The 9,931-nt window shown below is 37.0% G+C and overlaps 1 pseudogene; it reads left to right on the plus strand.

The window, feature by feature from the left end:
- Window positions 1-235: 235 nt before the first annotated feature.
- Window positions 236-9,931, plus strand: part of LOC107600358 (acyl-CoA synthetase family member 3, mitochondrial-like) — a 120,041-nt pseudogene continuing 110,345 nt past the window's right edge.

Here is a 9,931-nt window from a genome sequence, read left to right on the forward strand (position 1 = left end):
TAAAGTGTTATCAATAACTGTCTAAATCAGCAGGTATTGATAGTCTACATTCATCATTCGAAAGGAAAAATGTAAACAAGGATATACGCAGATTTACAAAACGTAAACAAAGCAGTGCTTGCTTACCATTTTGAATATCAGTTATGTTGACAACTTTATTCATTTTAAGTGGTTAATGTTGTTATGAAAATATTTGCGTATTGCAATGCTCGAGTAAGTGCTAACTGCCGTCGACATGTGGAACATACTGCAAAAACTAGCCCTACAGATGTTCGCCGACGGCCAACAGTCGGCATGGTGTGTCCTAGCCTTAAGGTAACATGATGCTAGCTTCTCTATAGACTCCATCCTGCCTCAGTTTACCCTTCATACAGTTTTTTCTCACAATCTCAAGTCATGTACAGATAACTCTCAAACTCCACAGCCTCTCTTTGATCACTGTGTGTTTGTCTCCCAGGAAAATCCCCAGGAACCCCTGCATCCTGTTACTGTCTCTATTTGTCTCTTATTAGACTGGGGTGCAGGTGCCCTACCCTCCCTCTTTTCACCTCTGAGAGGGTCCAGCATGGTCCCAGCTGGTCCTACTAACACATTCCACTGCAGCCTAATTACAGAGGGGACTAAGGGGCCGCTATGACCTCTGCCTTAACCCCCCTTCATGGCCCCCAAGGGCCCAAGCAGAAAGGAGGGGCTGAACTGACACAGATCACGGAGGACACTCCAGGTGGTGGGACAGCGCGGGGAATTGGAAGTCATGAATATATTAACAGAAGAGCATAATGAATTCAAATTAAATTATACGTGCCCAGCACTGCATGACAGGGTCTTGCAGCTAGCGGGGATATTTTAGGGGGCAAATTATTATACCTTTCAGATGAATATGATGAGGGAGACAACGGCTGAAGTGTAAGCACACACATTTGTCAAATAGACATGAAGTTTGTATTATAAAGATAAGAAGAAAGTGAACATTGAGTCAGTGTTGTGTGAAATGATTGGTCATTTGCTTGGTCCAGTAGCAAGGGGGGCAACAGGATTTTGGGCTCAAGCTCAGTGAAGTCTGGAGGTCAGAAAGCTCCCAGCTGTCTCACTTCGCACGTTGCCCCAATCTACGGCCAGGACCCTAGGGGATGGGGGGGTGATTCACAGACAGCAATGCCCAAGATGACCCTCTGAAGCAAAGAAAAAAAAAAGAGGTTCAACCTCTTGAAGATGTCCCAGGACTGCCCTGTGGGATAGAGGGAACAGGGAGGGTGTGCGAAAAGTGGGAGGCAATGTTACTCATTGCCCACAGCAAGACAGAATAATTCTGTCTATTGTTCGGCATGTACTGTAAGAAACTGAATACCTACTGCATGTAAAGATGCAGTCCATCCAATGAACTGACTTCAGGAGTAACCACAAAATTCTGTGGGATTGCCACACTGAATGTTACCATTTTCAACGCCAACCTGCCCAGTGCATGTTTTGTTTGCCATTGACACCAAAAATCAATAAAACCCTTCGATTCTCACTGGTTTCCTCTAGTAATTAGCCGCACCACCTTAGCATAGAGCTGTGGAGCATAAATCTCTCATTACACACAAAAGAGGTAGCAACACGTGAGGGAGGGAAGGTGAGTATGCCACACTTTCATTTGCTGTTGCAAAGGCATAATGTGCAAATGACAAGAGCAATCGAAAATTAATGGAGGACAATACACAGGCAGCATGTTGAGGCATCATCTTAATTATGAATGCTGAAAGCCAATTAATCCCGCTCTGTGGCACACTTCATTTTCAGATATTATTTAGTGAAACGGAAAGATGTGAGACTATGACAGCGTGAAGATACAGAGAAAGAGCAAGATGGAGAAAGATAAGCATGGAACTCAAACAGCCCACAGCCTCTTCCTCTGCTCTCTGGATTTCTTTCTCCCAGTGGTCTACTTGTCTATGCCATGCCCCTCATCCTCTTTTTTTTCCTTCTCTCGCCCTCCTGTGTCTTGCAAGTAAGCCTTTTGTCATGTTTCCTGCCCCCCCCCCTTCTCTGCTCTCCCCTTACTCTTCTTTAGCTCTTTTTCTCTGTAATCATGTTGAACAGCTCGTAGCCCCTGCCTTCGACTCTGTGGAATTACAAGGATTAGGGTTCTTCTCTGCACACAAACACATGCATAGGGTGAGGGGTCAGCCCAGGTCAAACAAAAGCTGATTTACCCTCCTTGCCTAACATAGCTAAAGAAACTGGGGCTGCACAATTAGTCAAATTAAAACCACAATTGTGCTATGACCTTGTATGATTACTAAATCGCAAAAGGCTGTGAGTTATATGAATAAATACATGTAGTCTTCAAGCACTGCATATTTCAAAGTGAAGGTGCAGGGCCCTTCTTTTATTTTTATTGTGATAGGACTTACTAATCTGTAGTTTTCGCATATGTTTCTTGATTTTAGACTTCACATTAAAGCAGCAGAACAGGGAAATGCAAAGTGTCTTGCAAATTATTATTATTATTTTTTAACACACTTAAAATACTTGATACACAAATAAAAAAGATCATTTGTATTTTAGCAGATTATTAAAATAAATTTGAAAAATGTCAACTGACAGAGAACGTAATGCCAAAGTTACCCTTTTTATTTGCAGCTGTTTATGAGCAAAATATGACTCATTTTCAAGGTATTGCTTGCTTTTGTAGTTTGCAGTTTTTGAACATTCTACTAAACATAATAGCTGCTGTTTCAATGTGATTTTCTGCCTTTGATAATAAAACAGCAGCAAAAACATGTTCATTGTGTTGCAGTTGAAATTGCAAAATATGTATAACAATGATAGACAAAAAAAATTTGTAACAATTTTAACACTAACATTTGTAACATTAAACAAAAAAATCATATGAGTGGTTTTATAATCCATCATATTTACTCAGTGCAAAGTTCATCTTACTTTTGCAAGCAGCTTAACATGAGATTGCAGAAAAATAAATACAAATAAAACATCTGGTAGTATTGATCAGGGGCCAGACAACTCTGAAATTAGATTGAATTATACAGAATGTAGTTTTTTGAAAATCTAAACAAGCAGAAAGTTTTGCGTGAGTGGTAGGTTTAATTCAATTCAATTCACATTTATTTGTATAGCGCTTTTCACGATACAAATCATTGCAAGGCAGCTTCACCGACAATGAGTGTTTCAACATTACATTTAGGACAAGCTTATCAGTGGTGACAATGTCAGGGTGATGACTATATGACAGATATGTACAGAAAAACATTATGCACATGTTAACGACATGTATTTAAAACAAATGGTGAACACTATTAACAGCAATGATTATATGTTGTGATCAAACTTATAGGAACATTTGGTACAGTATGTGTGTTGGTTCAGGGTTGGTATCGTCTGAGGTCCTCGGAGGGGTTGGCATCTTCTCTTCTCAGGTGTTTGGTCATCTCAGATCTTCATAAGGGCTGGATCCAGACTGAAACTTGTGTAATTCCTAGTTACCTCAGGATTCCCATCCGGTGGCAGAAAAAGAGAAGCAAATAGATAAAAAAAATTAGCGCAGCTGCTGTTTAAACCAGGCAAAAAAAAATTGTTTTATTAACAAAGTTCGGGAGGAGCACGTTCAGATAATTAACCTAATTAACATGAGAGGAGCACATTCAGTAACCATGATGGATTGTAGCATGATAGAAGACTGGTTAGGTATGCAGGAGCAAAACCATTTAAGTCTTATAAGTTAGTCATATTTTGTAACTGATAGGTAGCCAGTGTAGAGATTGTAACATTGGGGTAATATGATCATATTTTCTTGACCTGGTAAGGACTCAGCTGCATTTTGGACTATCTGTAGCCAGTGGTGTAATGTAACGAAGTAATAATACTTCGTTGCAGTACTTAAGTATTTTTTGGGAGTATCTGTACTTTACTTAGTTTTTATATTTCTGCCAACTTTCACTTTTACTCCACTACATTTCCTAATTAAAATGTATACTTTTACTCCGATACATTTCCCCGAAGCATATTCGTTACTTACTACAAAATAGTCAGAAATCAGAAGAACACGGACTGCAGGAAAGCAGGTTTGACGAATCAGTGGTCTAGCGTCTGCAAGTTAGACTCCTAAAAACACCTTTGCTCATGTGCAAACAAGTGCGTACACAACCGCGGATGTTTTATTTTCCACTCAAGTCGAGTCTGGGGTATGCGATATACAGTACATCTACGATAATATGATAAGTGTTGTTTTAATGATGTGCGATCTGACACTATCAAGTTGGCTATTACGAAATCACACACAGAGTGCACGCACGTTGATTTATTAGTCTATTAAAACTCAAAATTCCAGACATTCTAAATTGTAGATGGCAAAAATGCTTCTGTATGCTTTTTATATTTATATAATTTAATATAGTTAACTTAATCTATATAAAACAAAGAGTACCGTTTTTCTGCAGATATCTGAAATGATATTACCGTATTGCTGCATGATAACACATTTAATAATCCTTTTATACAAGTTCAGTAAAGCAATAATTGACTTACATTTTAGACATAATATTGCTTGTTTTTGCTCAATTTTGCCAACGAAAATTGTTCCAAACAAAGATCACACAGCACACTTTTGCGTCTCTGAGCAATGGACGGTGTTTACTTATTGAATGAATCAGCTTTTTGAACGAATCGGTTGATAAAAATGATTCAGTGATTCACTCATTAACACAGTCAAATGCTTTGTTCCTGAATGAATCAGCCGTTTGAATGAATCGATTGAATCTCAATGTCTCACTCATTAACAGTCACTTGCTGCCACCTACTGGCGATTTAATTTCACATTTAGACAATTTTTTTCATGTTTTAAATTATTTCAAATATCAGAATTCAACGTTTTATGTTAAAAACAAAACATTAGGCCTAATTATGCATCTGTAACTGCAGTTTAAATGCATCCATGTCCTTTCTGAGATACATTAAACTGTGTAAATACATTTAAATCCTATTTCAGATGCAGATTCCAGAAATTATTTCTTATGTTGGAATGAAAGACACTAAGTACCAGATAAAGTGCTTCTTATTCTTACCCAAAAATACAAAATGGAAGAAAGAGTTCAAACTGAACACAATCTTGCTGCTCAAGCTGTGTATGAACATGTTTTTATATATTTTTTTTATTTGCTTCTTTTCCATTTTGCATTTACTTGTACTTTTACTTTCAATATTTAAGTACGTTTAAGATTTTAAAAAATACTTTTCTTTACTTAAGTACAATAAATATCACATAGGCTACTTTAAACGTCCCATATTGTCAAAACTGAAATTTCCGGCTTTTTTCATGATAATTGAGGTCTAGGTGCTGTGTAACTACCATATAAGTTTCAAAACAGTCAATCCACAGTCAAATGCACACAGCCTGCATAAAGTAGCTGTGGTTTTTCATGAACCGTTGTGACTTCCATAAAAAGGTGACGTCAGAACTACTCAGTCACCGCCTTCAGTCACCATCCCGAGCACTGCCCACAGTCCCACTCTCCTTTTGCCAAACCCCCAGACAACACGGAAACATGTAGAGAAAACTCTGTTCAGTCTGGATGTCAGAAAACTACATCATTGCACAGTAGGGCAGTGACGGTCGCCGTGACGTCACACACTCTATAACAAGCATAAAACAAAGTTTGTATACAATGTAATAATAGTAACAGATACAAATTGTTTTCTTTAGACTATAAGTCTATGCTAATTCATAAATTACCTCAAATGCCATGGCGTTTGATCCTTTAGATTGGCGGGTTTGAGCGCAGGAAAATACAGTACAGAATACAGAAACCAAATACTAAATCGCCAATCTGGAATCATTTCCATTCAAGTTGGCCTGGCCGTGCATCACTCAGAAAACAACAGGCCAATCAGAAGAGAGGCTCATGAATATTAATTAAACGGGCCAAAATCGACCTGTTCTTTGCAGAGCTCCTAAGAGAAGAGCTGTAAAAATATATTGAGATGGTTTTTGGTACTTATACCGCAAATATATATTCTTAAGGACATCAAGACTTAAAATATAATTCCAGAAAGGTGTAAAATATGTGACCTTTAAGACTTTTACTCAAGTAATACTCTAAACGGTGACTTCAAATTCTACCAAAGTAGTACATTGAAAAAGTACAGTAAAGTACATTAATTGTTTTTTTTTGTTTTTTTTGCAGGAACACAATTGAGCAGATGCAACTTTTTCTAAAATTTTAGACATAAATGGAAGATTTGAAATGGGTCTGTAATTTGCCAGTATTTTGCCAGCCGGATTTAGTTGTGGTTTCTTAATAAAAGGCTTAATAACTGCTAGCTTGAAGGGTTTTTGGATGTGACCTAGAGATAACGACGTTAATAAGTTCTTCTGCTACATGTAACAACTCTTTCAGTAATTTCTGAATACTGAATTCAGTATCTCTCAAGTGGACCATGGACACTCCTAATTGAGATTGTAGATAGAGTGTCAATGGTCCATTTGAGAGATAGGTGGCGGTAATGCACTTATAAGTCTGCGATCCGCCGTAAAGCAAGAAGAAGAAGACGACACCTGCTGTTGAGAACACGCTCAGGAGGACACGCCACCACTCAGGACAGTTCGAACAGTTCGGACATTGCATGAATCAGAGGTAAAAAACTATATAAATACTGTTCAGTTTCTTGCACAGACCAATCGTTTTGTGTCTTTACACATCAATGTATCGTCACGAGCCGCAGGGTTTAATTTGGTTTTGTTTGTGTATGTTTTTTTTACTCTCAAAGCCGTGATTCCCATTCACCTCCATTATAAGACTGACAGACTGCAACGGTTTGTGTTAAAAATCTTCGTTTGTGTTCTACTGAAGAAACAAAGTCACCTACATCTTGGATGGCCTGGGGGTAAGCAGATAAACATAAAATTTTCATTTTTGGATGAACTATCCCTTTAAGTCTGTAAACGCGAATCCTAACGAATCATTAGTATTATCAACGTGAATGTTAAAGTCTCTGACAATTAGCCCTTAATCAACATTAACCAATAGGTCTGAGAGGAAATCTGCCATATCTGCCTGAGTTAGGTATAAAAACCATTATGTCTATGGAATGTCTCCATAAATCATGGAAACCCAACGTATATGTGTGTGTGTGTGTGTGTGTGTGTGTGTGTGTGTGTAGGTTATAGAACCAACAAATTTCAATAAGGCAAAGGCAGTCATGTGTTCTTATAGCTTACATTTACTGTAGGGATTTTTACAATAACCTGTATTGTAAGTAGTTAGACTTCGGAAAAAATCTGAACAGAAAGACACTCACTGTTGTTGAGGTATAACTGAATATAAATATAAGCTCTGTAAGTTCCAAACAGAGCCTTATAGGTGAAGCTATAGCTAAATATAAATATTTAGCTAGTTCCAAATAAAACCTAGTGAGCTGCCTTGTTGTCAATTGTCAAGACACTGCATGTATAAATTCTGAATTATTATATTAATTTAATCTTAACTAGGTTGAATTATTTTAAGTAATGAATGGATATAAATAGATTTAAAATACATGCCATCTTGAACGATTTTCTTGCTAGCCTTGTTGTGGCTCATTCTTGGATTCTAATTTTTTTTAGCTATATATATTAAGAATGTGTAATATATGTTTTTTTTCATATAATTGATTATATGAATATCAAGCAAATATAGGCAGTGCAATATACTTTAGATGTTTTATGTTTATGCTTAAGGCCTGCATATTTGCATATCCGGATTGTACACACCATCTTGAGTAACAGATCTGCTGTTGGGGTGTGTGTGTGTGCATGTGTGTATTGGAGGGGGTGTGCAGGGCAAAGATTAGAAGGTGTGAGACAGCAGATGGGTATGTCTTAAAAAGCCCAGCAGTCATTGAGGATATACATCTAATAGGGGGAGGGTGCAAAATAATATCAAACAGATGCAGTAACATTAATGACCATATAAATCATCTAACAACATTCATGCATACAGAACAATGTGTTTTAACCCTTCACAAAAGTGAAAGCGGCACGCGTTTAGCGTAGCATCGCACTGCATGGTGTACCTCTGTGAAAAACAGAATAAATGCTCTTCAAATCATAATTTCCCCTCTCTATCCCATGGTCCTCTCTTCTTCTGAGATAGGACAGAAATGGTTATAAATGGAGAGGACAAGTGTGTCGTCTTGAAGCCACCACCATATGTGGGTGTGCATTGTCTTCCATAACTTTGGCACAGATGGCACCTACCGATGTCACAATACCACGGTGTCTATTGTCTCCTCATCACACTAATGATGAGGCAAGATGGCAAAAATAATAATGGTCAAAAAATGAATCTGTCCTCATTTGAACTGGTATCCAGAAGGGCCTTTTCCGAAGAGAAAGCAGGCAGTCCAGTAATTAACTTATATGATAATGAATGATTAATTATGCTCATCAGTGGCCATCAGGAGAGGCCCCCCATGACCCGCTTTCTTACAAACTGTCAGTCCATCCCAGTCACCAAAGGGCTTATCAAATCCTGACCCTGAAACAGATGAGAAATCTGTCCATGTTCCCCTGGAGCATGTACACACACACACACACACACATGCACGTGAGAGAAACAAAAAGAAAGACCAACAAAAGAAGTTTACCACAATGCAGACCACATGCAGAGAAAAGGGAAGGTATGTTTAGATGTGGTGACCTTCACAGAATTCCAAGTCCACTCTATATCTTCATGAGGAAAAATCACTTCTGATAGAGGTTTCCAGAATACAAGCAGATGATTTTACATGTGTTTGTATCGTGTGATGGACCAGTCAATGCTCTGAGCTGTATGTGCTATATGTCCAAACACATTAACCCATCTCTCAGTCCAAAGCTTCATTTGTTTACCAATATGAATAGACAAATGGTATGATACAAATGCTTGCAAAGTCATAGCTGTACACCTAAAGAAATAAATGGCATGTTGACATAATAATAATAATAATAATAATAATAATAATAATAATAATAATAATATTAATAATAATAAGTTTATTTTAAATAGCGTCTTTCTGCAAACTCTAGGTCGCTTTACAATATCAAAACAGATAAAAATATGTTTAATATATGTTTACATTTATGAGCACTCAAATGAGCTGAAGCATCCAGTCATATTAGTCCCTTGTGAAAAAGCTTATTTGCACTTAATTGTACTGAATGTACACTTAGTGTACTATAAATCTTAAAAGTTTATTTAAAACAAAACCAAAAAAACTGCACTTGTAGATAATATAATATTAATGAAATAATGTAAGTGAGAGTACACTTTCATGACTATGTTTCTTTTAAAAAGTGCAGCTTGTACTAATGTCAAATTTTTACTTTAAAGTACATATTAAATCAATATGCTTTAAAGTACACTTGTTTTGATGTGTGAGCTAACATACTAAATCACATGTTAAATACTTGTTTATTGTTTATATATTAACTGTAATGTGCCAGTCAAAATTACATTTAGAGATTTAAATATTGTATAAAATTCTACATATGAATTCTGAATATACTAAATTCCAATATCATCATAACAAATTTGTAATTACAAACATATTTAAATACATGACATACAAGTTTAAGTAGAAATTACATTAAAGGGGTCATATGATGCTACTAAAAAGAACATTATTTTGTTTATTTTGTGCAATGAAATGTGTTTATGCGGTTTAAGGTTAAAAAAACACATTATTTTCCACATACTGTACATTATTGTTTCTCCTCTATGCCCCGCCTTTCTGAAACGTGTCGATTTTTACAAAGCTCATCGGTCTGAAAAGCGAGGTGTGCTCTGATTGGCCAGCTATACAGTGCATTGTGATTGGCCGAATAGAATACCTCAAATGTGTGACAGAAATGTTATGCCCCTTAACATAGTGTGATGCCCTGTCCGGCCGGAGCGACGAGACAAAAACATTAAAA

The sequence above is a fragment of the Sinocyclocheilus grahami genome, unplaced genomic scaffold, assembly GCF_001515645.1.
Source record: "Sinocyclocheilus grahami isolate Dianchi unplaced genomic scaffold, SAMN03320097.WGS_v1.1 scaffold282.1, whole genome shotgun sequence".
Taxonomy (NCBI): Eukaryota; Metazoa; Chordata; class Actinopteri; order Cypriniformes; family Cyprinidae; genus Sinocyclocheilus; species Sinocyclocheilus grahami.